The sequence below is a fragment of the Megalobrama amblycephala genome, linkage group LG16 (assembly GCF_018812025.1).
Source record: "Megalobrama amblycephala isolate DHTTF-2021 linkage group LG16, ASM1881202v1, whole genome shotgun sequence".
NCBI classification, from domain to species: Eukaryota; Metazoa; Chordata; class Actinopteri; order Cypriniformes; family Xenocyprididae; genus Megalobrama; species Megalobrama amblycephala.
The window spans coordinates 31,249,743-31,262,287 of NC_063059.1; the positions used below are offsets into that span (position 1 = coordinate 31,249,743).

The 12,545-nt window shown below is 34.9% G+C and overlaps 1 long non-coding RNA gene across 5 annotated transcripts in view; it reads left to right on the forward strand.

The window, feature by feature from the left end:
* The window catches only part of LOC125248424, an 86,268-nt gene that overhangs the window by 61,632 nt on the left and 12,091 nt on the right, over nucleotides 1-12,545 (forward strand). The window contains exon 9 of one of the 5 annotated variants that reach the window (XR_007180304.1): nucleotides 10,442-10,603. The exons of the other annotated variants lie outside the window; for them this stretch is intronic. This is a non-coding gene — a long non-coding RNA (uncharacterized LOC125248424). Of the gene's footprint in view, nucleotides 1-10,441; nucleotides 10,604-12,545 lie in introns of those variants that run through there. 5 annotated transcript variants of the gene reach the window in all.

Genomic DNA, 12,545 nt, shown 5'->3' on the forward strand with positions numbered 1-12,545 from the left:
ATTATTTATATGCTATTATATATTTATTAACATTTTGAATTGGGTTTTATTTTTATATTTTCAGTTTTTTTTTTAGTTTAGTTTAAGTTTCAGTTATTTTACTTTTTTGTCATTTATATTTGTAAATTATTATTAAATGGTTCTAATAATGAAATTATTAAACAAAATATTTATTAAGTTATTGTAAACTATTTTTATTTCAGTTTTTGTTTTAGTTATTTTAGTACTTCAACTTATTTTCAGTTACTGTAGTTGCCAAAGCAATAGCAATCTACTATTTATATTGTATTTCATTTCAACTTTGATCATTCTGACATGACAGCAGCTTTAGACTACAAGAAATTTGAAAACAGATTTCTATTAGTTTAGGCTAATAGTCAGGGATTGTGATATAGGCATTTGGGTTTATTGTGTCTTGTAGAATTAATAGCAGAAAATAATCACAGTGTTATTGATGCTTAATGAGTAATAATGGGTATAACCATATGCTGATCGGAACCACATGTTGCAGCCAGTTGAATCTGTGTTTGTGTTCTGTTTGTATATGTGTATGTACTTGCATCTACTGTAAGAGAAAAACATTACAGACACCCTAAACAGTCATTTTTATGTTTGTTTTAAGTAAACTGCTGCTGTGCATTACATGGCTGATGCAACACAGTGAACACATGGCCCTTGCTCTTGAACCCACAGCCAAACTTTTGTAATATACAGCCTTTGGCCCAAATGGTGAAAAACACAATATGAATTTTGACAGATTTATCTTCATCACTTTGGCAAGAGGGAAACTACAGACAGATCTGAGAACAGGCCAAATGTGAGCACACCACGGCTCCTGCTACCCATAAATAAATAAATAAATAAATAAATTCCTCATATAGTACTGAAAAGAAGCTTAGCATTCAGTACAATCACTGAAATGACTTCTCTCATGCTGGTTTAAAACCTCGAAAAACCCACAACAACATTTACATGATGAGAAATGATTGACGCCCATTGTTATTGAAAAGTACTTTAGATAATGCCTCTAAGCATTCAGATTTGATTTGGTATCTGACGTAGAGCTGCTGCAGCAGGCACCAAACTGCGGACACAAAAGAATTAGATCACTCCTGTGGGTGTGTGTAATGTTGATGGAGGAGCTCGGGGATGTTCAGTATTAAGGTTTGTATAGCGCTGAGTGCAGTGGGTTTATCAGAGTGGAATTTTAGAATTTTCGGATATTTATTTAAATCAATTCAAACCTGTAGATTATTTTAGCCTCAGGTGTGCTATCTTTACACTGCAAAGGATGTTTTTGCAGCCCGACATTACCTATAGGTGGAGTAGGCAATTTTCTAGAGCCTCGGGCATAACTGTAACATCCCTATACACTATAGTCCACCAATCAAGACCGGCAGCAAAATATAGGCTTTTTGTCCATTGGAAATAGATGAATTGTCACTCACCTAATGAAACCAATTAATGTCACCGTTTCAAAATGGGTCCCACTTTCTGAATGTGTGAAAAGATAGGGTATATGAAAATGCAAAAATGCAGCTTTTCAGCAGCTGACTGACTTTAGTTTAAGTCATTGAATTGAATTATGATGGTGTCGAAGCTTACACATCCTTCGGGGTCTGCGAAGCAGATTTTGCCTAGGGCCTCCAAATTTCTAGAACCAGCCCTGCAAGCATCATGACAACAGCAACATTTAATTTGTTAAATAAAAGCTTCTCCTGTACAGTACAGCAATGATCACATTGAGAGTAAAGAGTTGTGCAAATTTATTTTAAGTTTTCAGGTTCTTATATTACATACCTTTAAAGAATATACTTGATTGTGAACTAAATGTAATTTAGTGTCTGAAATATTTACATGTTAATTGCAATTAAATGAAAATGTATTATAGTTTATATTAAATGCAGTTAGCTTATCTTTAAAGTGCTTTTTGACCGACTTAAGTTGTACTTAAACACTTCTTAATCTCAAAAGATTTTCTCAAACTATTTCCAGATACCAAATTCTGCAATCAAATGCCAGTTTCTCAAATATAAACTCAAGTATTTCTTAAATATAAAATACTGCCATAATAACAACCTGAGATGCTATTCACGTTCATTTTAGGATAATTTTAGGAGAAACATCTGAGATAAAGTTGATATTATGTGTGAGAACATTAAGTCTCCTGAGATAAGAGCAATAAAATTGGGTGTAACTTTATTTCAATGATCTACTTTTGACATTTTACTAACAATAAGTAACTTTGCAACTACATGTCACTTATTCTACTTACCCAAACCCTAACACCTAACCCTAATCTAACGGTCTACTAATACTCTAATGAGAGTTAGTTGACATGTAGTTGCCAAGGTACTTATAGTTAGTAGAATGTCTAAAGTGGACCATCGAAATAAAGTGTAACCTAAAATTGTGTTAGGTAACCTGAGGTGACTTCATGATAGCGATTTGTCATCCAGTGTTCCTCTGTGGAAATATAATAGCTAATTGCTAATAGCGATTGATCAGAGCCATTTCTGATTGTTTGTGTTTGTGTGGGTGTTGAAAAGGTTTGTTGTGACGTCCTTTTAGTGGAATATAAAAGAAAGCGTGTTGGATTAGGAAGCTATAGACTGGAAATTGATTTAAACTGTCATAACACAGTGAGGACAGACACACATTGTGTGCCTCAAAATAAAAAATAAAAGCAAATAAAGGTGCTGAATGGGATAAAAGTATCCAGGAAATGAGATGTGAAGTGACGGTGCAACAAAATGGATCACCACATTAAAAAATTATTCTTTTGTAAATCATAATTATGGCATATAAAGTCAAAATTATGAAATACGAAGTTATAATTATGAGATAAAAAAAATTAAAATTATGAGATAGTCATAAAAAAGTCATAATTATGATTTAGTATGTCAGTTTTGACATTTTATCTCAATTATGACATAGCATCTCATAATTTTGACTTCTTATTTCACAATTGACTTATTACATAATTTAAACTTTTTGTCATAATGACTTTTTATCTCATAATTTTTACATATGTCATCATTTTTTATCTTATTATGACAATTCCATGACTTCTCATAATTTGTCATATTTATGTCTTATGTCATAATTATGATTTACCAAAGCATGTGTTTTTTTTTATTATATGGCGCAAATGGGCTTCCATATGCCTGTAGGTGGCAACATTTCTTGACAGCAAATTACTGTTACTGAATCATTCAATTCAGCCGATTCATTCATAAACACTGATTCATCGATCTTCCGATTCACCAATTTAGAAGTGAAAAAAGAAACTGTCTTATGAGTGAGTTATTGAATCATTTACTCAACCAATTCATTCAAAAACACTGATTCATACAGGAACAAAACACACAATGGTTAATTCCTTAGCTTTTTCGTGGAACTATTTTTCTTTATGGGCAATATTGTTGTGATATTGTTGCGCACATATATTGCAATAAGTTACTTAATATTAACTTCTTGTATAATGAACTATAAAGCAATGTCACATTCACAATCATGCTATTGGTCTGAATTATCAGTATTTTGCTACGGCCATATCAAAACCGTGCTGATATTCGTAACAACAGCTGTCTTATTAATTTAATATTGCTTCATTAAAAACAGAAGCCCTATCCACTATCCTGTTTGTTTTGGTGTCTAAAGTATTTTCACATGCTCAAAGCCTAGTGTAAATGCATTGTGATCCAGAATGTGAGTTTTGTAAATTCAGGTGCTCATCAGATATGAGGTTGGCCAGCCGTGTTACCTCATAGGCTACTGAAACTCTCGGACACGTCATGCATGCAATCATGGAAACAGGAAAACACAATAGTTAATTTATGGCAATGGTGACAAGGTCCAACAGGCAGCAGGTGTGCTGTGTAACATGCTGCCAGCAACGTTCCATTTATGAGTCTCTACGCCTATATTTCATAACCAAGTGCTGAAGTTAAGGGGCCAAGACTGATGTTGACTGAAGGGAGGAGGTCCCTCCTACACACACATGTTGAATCTATAAGCTTATTTTAGAATAATATATTGCGGTGGTTTTTAAGGCTCATTCGCAGGCTTCACAAAGTCACTGAAATGTGATCCGTCTGATGCCAAATGAACAAATGACCATCCTGAAACATCATTGTGCATGTCTGTAAGCCTTCCATTGCAGTTTTCTCTAAATTAAGAGCTGTCGCATGAAAGGGCTAACCATGTAACCTGTTGAATTTCAAGTAAATGACTCACATCAGCCAAGTCCCCATTGGGATTTAACCGTGTCCGCAATACAGTAATGAAAACATAAGTTGTGTGTGGTTGAAGAGTTGTGTTTCACGCGTCATGACAATGAAACATAATCTAGATGGTTTAATCAGCCTGAACATTTTCACCACGGCACTGAATCATATGCAGAGATGAGGCCAGCTATATCAGCACTGCTGCAGCTGTGTGTCCACATGTGAGCGTGTGTGTCTGTGTGTGAGTGTGTGTGTGTCCCAGTGGCTAGACAGCAAATCCCGCACTTGTCTGGGCTATAAGTACTCTTTAATCCAATGGTACAAGTGGGAACATGATACAATAGACAGAAAAGTTTAATAAAAGTCCTACTTATTGGAGGGAAAATAAAAAAAACTCAAACGAGATCTCTGAATATCTCAGTTGTTTCTCCTAGTCAGAAATTAGATTCAAAAAATGGAGACGAAAGTCTTCTGCTTAGATGTGTCTCCTGAGAAAAAGGTCCTAGTAATCTCAAATAAGTTTCAGAAGAGGTCTTATTAATGTCTCAAACTGTGAGGTCCTGCCCATATGTGAGAAAAATCCCAAATGAGAAAATGCAGTTTTTGTGTGTGTCCCTTTAAATGCAAATGAGCTGCTGCTCTCGGCTGCTTTCCAAAAGAGGGTGGAGCTTTAACAGCTCACGCTTCAGTTGCTCAACAACAACAAAGCTGGAGAATCTCACGCAGCCAAAATGACGATTGTCAATAACGGTGTTCAGCCTTACATTGTTCAAACCGGAGTCGACACTGATGGAGAGACTCAGGAAGAAGTTTCAACTTTTAGAATGCAGAAGAAGAACTTGTAGATTTTTTTTTTTTCCAGGATTCTTTGATGAATAGAGAGTTCAAAAGAACAGCATTTATTTAAAACAGGAATCTTTTGTAACATTATACAGTACAGTCCAAAAGTTTGGAACCACTAAGATTTTTAATGTTTTTAAAAGAAGTTTCATCTGCTCACCAAGGCTACATTTATTTAATTAAAAATACAGTAAAAAACAGTAATATTGTGAAATATTATTACAATTTAAAATAACTGTTTTCTATTTGAATATATTTCACAAAGTAATTTATTCCTGTGATGCAAAGCTGAATTTTCAGCATCATTACTCCAGTCTTCAGTGTCACATGATCCTTCAGAAATCATTCTAATATGCTGATCTGCTGCTCAAGAAACATTTAATGTGTACAATTGTACAAAATATTTGTGTACAATATTTTTTTTCAGGATTATTTGATGAATAGAAAGTTCAAAAGAACAGTGTTTATCTGAAATCTAATCTTTTGTAACATTATAAATGTCTTTACTGCCACTTTTGATTGATTTAATGCATCCTTGCTGAATAAAAGTATTAATTTCTTTAATTTCTTTTCAAAAAAAAAAAAATAAAAAATTCTTACTGACCCCAAACTTTTGAACGGTAGTGTATAATGCTACAGAAGCTTTGTATTTCAGATAAATGCTGTTCTTTTGAACTTTCTATTCATCAAGGAATCCTGAAAAAAAAAGTAAACAACTGTTTTCAACATTGAAAATAATCATAAATGTTTATTGAGCAGCAAATCAGCATATTAGAATGATTTCTGAAGGATCATGTGACACTGAAGACTGGAGTAACGATGCTGAAAATTCAGCTTTGCATCACAGGAATAAATTACTTTGTCAAATATATTTAAATAGTACATAGTTATTTTAAATTGTAATAATATTTCACAATATTACTGTTTTTTACTGTATTTTTAATTAAATAAATGTAGCCTTGGTGAGCAGACGAAACTTCTTTTAAAAACATTAAAAATCTTAGTGGTTCCAAACTTTTGGACTGTACTGTATATCTTTTCTGTCACTTTTGATCAAATTAATGCATCCTTGCTGAATAGAAGTAGTAGTTTCTTACGGTGGCATATACCATAGCTATAGAAACACATTTTTAACAATCTATTTATATTATAATTAGTAAAATAAATGTTACTATTAGTATTATAAATGTTTAGTAACATTTTACTATTATATTTTAAACTATTTTGTTCTTGTCATTGTCTTTGAAAAGTTTTTTAAGCTGACATGGCATAAAAAATACTTTTGAGCATTGTACAGTGACAATAATTAACAGAACTTTCATTCATTTTAAAGTTTATTCTCGTGTAAACTGATGGAATCCTTCCAAACGAGTTTAATATGACACCAGAAATGACACAGATTAGGTAAATGTGAAAGCTTTGAACATATTTAATTAATGTCACAGATTAAATAAAATGAAATCGATATTCTATATTAACCTAAATGATTGGTTAACATTTGCATGTAACTAAAAGCTGGTAATTTGTAAAATGTTGGCAATAATGACCATTTCATTGTCAATACTAAACTAGCAGTATCCAAAATATTTTTTATGTATCTGTAATGGTTAATCCACACCAGTATGTGTAAACTCTTTAGTCACAGTAGTTTCTCTAATACTAAAATATAATTATTGTTGGGATTTAATGGATTCAAAGAGATCACACAAAAGTTTCATCAAAAGCAAGTCTTTGGGAATAACTAGAAACTATTTGGAAGTCAATAACAACAGAGACTGTGGACATAAAGATAAAAACAATGCCAACTAGAATGCAAGCTGTTATCAAGGCCAAAGGAGGCCATACAAAATAAAAATAATATATATATATATATATATATATATATATATTGGTTATTATGTGTGAATGAAGACTATTTAGTTGTTTCAGTTTGTTATATGTCTAATAAATCAGTGGTTCCCAAAGTGGGGGTCACGAGACATCAAGGGAGGGGTCGCGAGATGATTTCCAGAAATCAAACAAATTTTTTTTAATGATTAGAAATAGCATATTTTTGAATAAATGTAACAAAATACTAAAAATATTAGTTCAATTAAAAACAAAAACCATGCAAATAAAAAAAGCCATCAACCTTTTGATTTTCCTTCCCCTCAACCATGACTCCAGAGGTGATTACGACAGATTAATGACATATTAGCCACAGGTCAATTTACAGCACCATGTTAAACATTCAGACGTGCACATAGGTAATTCTTTAGGCTTTAAGCATTGGATATTATTTTTGTCGAAATTAAACGTTGGTTAATATTGACCAAAGTCAACGCAGGGAGGCCAGCGGAGGGGAGCGGAGAAGCACCACCCGCAGGAGACATAATGGATAGCACTCGTCTCTTCATGAAGGTGGAAAAACAAAGTTCTTTATGATCTGAGGGATTTCTTGTAAAAAGATTTAAAAGGAAAGAAAAGATGAGAGTCGCCTGTTTTTGTCTATTTTAAGTTTTACTTAAATGCACATGATTTATAAATCGAGGGAACGAAATAGTAAATCGTGTGCACAATTTTGTAAATCGAGGGAATGAAATAGTAAATCGTGTGCACGTTTTAGTAAATCAAGCGAATGAATTAGTAAATCGTGTGCACAATTAAATTTTTTCTCTTGCATGTCATGTGCGGGGCTCTGTACAAATTACTAGTTTTCCGAGGATAGTGGGGGTCGCGAGTCACTGGCATCATTATTTTGGAGGTCGTGGGCTGAAAAGTTTGGGAACCCCTGTAATAAATGACAACAACATTTTTAGTTTTAAACAAGTTTTTGACAGATTCCTAAATATTTGCATTTTCTCTATTATGACAGGTGGTCTAATAAATTTGCTAAGCAGTGTATGTGCTCTAGAACTATACTTTGCATATGAACATATCTATAAATATAGCTGCAAGCAGCAATTACGGGGCCAAGCACAAAAGCGGCACAACAAGCCAGACAACATGGCCGTAAGCATCAGACCAACTGCAACAGTGAGCAATTAAAGACCTATTAGGATCATTTTAGTCAAAAGAGCTGAAAAATCACATATACAGTAAATAATAAAGATTTACTGGTTTATCACTTTCCACCAATAGGTGGCGCTGTGACCAAATTCATGCGGTATAGTCAGAGTGAGTTGACAATGACAACCGCAAAGTTTGGTGTCAATATGTCAAAGCATTGCAGAGATACAGCTTCAAGAGTCGTTTCTGCATTATGCCTCAAATTCATTGCTCCGGTATACGAAAACGGTTTGACTTATCAACTTGAAATACATAACTTTTTGTCGGCATGGTCTGAAGATGATACGGTTCAATTTTGGTGAAAATCGGAGCAACGGTCTAGGAGGAGTTTAAAAAAGTAGGTTTTTAAAGAAAAACAATATGGTGGACAGGAAGTTCAGCTGACTATGGCAAATTTGATATCTATGTTCTCGGCATGACCCAAGGAATCAACTGAGACCAGTTTTATTACAATGAGTTAAAATAGTCAAAAGTTATTAGCATTTTTGTAAATTTTGTTATAACTTTTGACGACATGGTGGCGCAGTGCCGAAACTTCTTAGGCTCCTTCAGGGCATTGTGCTGATAACCCATACCGAGTTTCGTAAAGATATGCTAATGCATTCGTAAAATACAGCATTTTAGCACAAAATTCAAAATGGCCGACGGCCAAAATGTCCGATATGGAAAAATTGGTTATCATTCGACTTGACATGATGCCTCGAATCCAACGAGACCAAATTTATGATTTATGATTTGACCAAATTGATTTTTGGACAAACCCATCAGAAGATATAAGCAAAAATAGCCATTTTTCATATATCCGCACCAGTAGGTGGCGCTACGCCAAAACGCTGCATGATGCCTCAGGTCATGCTTGTGATGACATGTACCAAGATTGGTCTGAATACGATAAAGCGTTGCGGAGATACAGCCTTATGTCTATTTTGACAAGCACTACGTACAATTCGTTTGTGTGTTTTACGAAAACGAATTGAGGAATCAACTTGAATTCCATAACTTTCTGTCAGAATGGTCTGAAGATGATCTGGTTCAATTTTCATGAAAATTGGAGTAACGGCCTAGGAGGAGTTCGAAAAAGTAGGTTTTTCAGAAAATTCAAAATGGTGGAAAAATTTTAATGACGAAAAATGATGTCATAGGGTGCAATACAATCGGCTTTTTCTTCGGAAAAAAGAATTTTGTTTCTAGCCCTTACTGTTCAAAAGTTATTAGCATAAACATAAGTGCAACTTTGGACAGCCGGTGGCGCTAGAGGGATTGAGTTAGAGACTCCAAGTTTACTATGTTCAAAGGTCAGACTGTCCTCTAACTGTGTGCCAAATTTCACAACTTTCCCGCAAGCGCTTCTATGGGCTTCCATCCAAGAGCGGAAGAAGAAGAAGAATAAAAAGAAATCTAACAGATACAATAGGTGCCTAAGCACCTTCGTGTTACGTACAGAGACACGGAGACAGGGCAAACCAGGTGAGTTTATTGCACAATGAGCAGAGCACTGAGTGATAGAAAGCAGATATGAGGTTCTTAAGAGATGAATAGAATGTAATACTGTCCTTTTCAAACTTGCAGAAGCAGAATCGCTGGAGCAGGTAAGTATGTCGTTGGGAGTCCTTAAGGTAAGCATACATGAGCTGTATTGCAAATGAGACCGGACAGTGAGTGTGGTGGCTTTATAGTGGTGGTGATGATGGTGCTGATGATCTTCAGGTGGCGGTGATTAGTATGCTGGTGATTGAGTGCGTGGGTAAGGAAGTGAGGTGGAACCTGACGTGTCTGTGACCTTCGGTGCTTGGACCCTAATAATAATAATAATACATTTTATTTGATGGCGCCTTTCTAGGCACCCAAGGACACCTTACTTAAACTGAAGAAAAAAAAAACAATGCAAGTAACAATATAATCAAATACAATCAAGTAATAAAATCAAGCAAAATAAACAATAATAAAAGTGAATAGGAGTGAATTATGTAGAGTATGCTAATCTAAACAGATGTGTTTTAAGCAGTGATTTGAACTGATGAAGAGAGTCCAGTTGATATAGTATATATATCAAGCATTCAGCGTTAGTTCAGGCAGGCCTCGTAGTCAAGCTCCGCTATCAGCTGATTCACAAATTCTAACCCCACCCATATCAGCTGATCCAATTTCTATGGACTCCATTGGCAACTCTAAAATAAGGCGCATTACTTAAACACAGCTTCCGTCTCTCTGCTTGCTTGGCTGCTTCCACTGCAACCCACCTCCTCCCCAGCTCCTCCTTAAACTTGTGTTTAACTTAATCAGTGTCATTCTGTTGTCATTGATGCATGCTCTGTTCTCAATAGGGGGATTTTGTGCTGCTCTCCCAGTTAAAAAATGGGAGGTCGTCCCCAGAAGCTGCTGCTGTTCCCGGTCTTGGCTTTCATGGAGCTCATGAAAAAATTTAGAACAGAGCCATGCCGCCAAATGTAACTTTAGCAAAATATGACAATAAAAAATTTACTAAATTGTCTCTTGTAATTTTTGACTTAAGTAGTCCTGACTGAACTATAATAAATATCATTTGTGTCTCTTATTTCTCTGAAAGGAGTAAAATTTGAAACCAACTTGTTACGTAAGTCGTATATGAAATCTTTATATTCAGTAAACCATTCTGTGTAATACTTAATCCACAAGTTAAAAGTGAATCCACAAGTAAATAGTTTATCTTTTGAAAAATACAGTTAAATTTAATTTGCACATCTTTCATGTCCACTGACAAGTGCCGTCTCTTCTGCCAGTGACTCATCCTAATGATTTGACGTTCTGGTTTCTCCAAGTCTATAAATGTACCCCCTTAGCAGTGACATCATCATGACAAGGCACATTCACCACAAACAACAGGCCAAAAGCTGCAGTCCATTTTGAACCTGTGCTTAAGGTGTACTCTGTACGCCCCAAAGAACAGTGCAAAGGACACCAGTAGCCTGCAAGATCGCACATGAGGTGTTAGAGCGACAGCCCAGACCCTCCGTGCGCTCTTCCAGTGTTTAATTGGGTGAATTGTAACCGGCTTATCTCTCCATAGCAGAGAGCTCATTACCAGCATGCTACAGTCGCTAGCATTCGCCTCAGTGCCGTGACAGGCAGAGTGCCACCTCCACCCACTAGACTGGCCCTTATGTAAATTAATTAACTCCTGAAGTAATTATGAATGCTTCTGCACACTCTGCCACGATGCACCACATCAGCAGCAGCAGCGGACTGGCTGTGTGAGTGTGTTTAGTGAGGCCTGTTTTCTGGCTGACACGAAGGATAAAGCTAGTTGATGTCACTGGTTAAATGAGCTTAGTGTATAGTCGTCATTAAGATAAGTGGTTGGAACGAACTTGGTAAAGACGGGCACCCTGTTCTGAAGCTGAATCTGTGAAGATGCTTAGCCATGCATCACTTAAGTCTTTATATGATTATTTAATGCATTTATGACCCAGAAATGTCTTTCCTTAAAAAATTAAGTTATATGGTTTGTTTAATATCAGCACTATAGAATTAAATTCCCTTAAAATACACTTTTAACACTTATTTCATTTGTCTATTAACAGTCCAAAAGTGAAGAAAAAATGAATGGAGAATATTCATTTCTTTCTATGCATTATCATAAACAAATGTTATTTATCCCATATCCCAAATCATTATTGACTGTGATCCAAATGGTGATCCAAATGACATTTTTAACATCTTTGGGGTAAAATGACCAACTTTGTCTTGCTAAGGCTTATTTCATAGCTAGATTTTTATGTATCCTAAACACAAAATTAAATAATATTTTCACACTTTTTGCATAATTTGACAAATTACAGCTTGATGATGCAAATTATGAAAATTGATTAAATTTGATGAATGCAAATTAAAAATGTGATTTTTTTTTTATTATTATTTTCCCTCACACCTCAAAAGTCTCATATTTCATCTTAAGCTCTTCTCAGAGAATGCCGTCTCCTTGGTAACCAAATATACTTTTCATTAAACTTTATTAGTGGAAAAATAGTTGGTTGTATTGGAAATTATGTCACAACTTGCACAAAATTATAGAATACGGTTCAAAAGTTTAAAAAAAAAAAAAGAAAGTAATTACTTTTATTTCGTAAGGATACATTAAATCAAAAGTGGCATTAAAATATTACTAAATATTTCTTTTTCAAACAAATGCTGTTCTTTTGAATTTTCTATTCTTTAACTAATCCTGAAACTACCATGGTGTAGCATCTCCTCTTCTTCTCAAAACAGTTTGAAGATGTCTGGGCATCAAGGTTATGAGTTTCTGGAGTTTGGGTGTTGGAATTTGGTCCCATTCTTGCCTGATATAGGTTTCCAGCTGCTGAAGAGTTTGTGGTTGTCTTTGACGTATTTTTCTCTGTAGATGAAAGATCTGGACTGCAGGCAGGACAATTCAGCACCCGGACTCTTCTA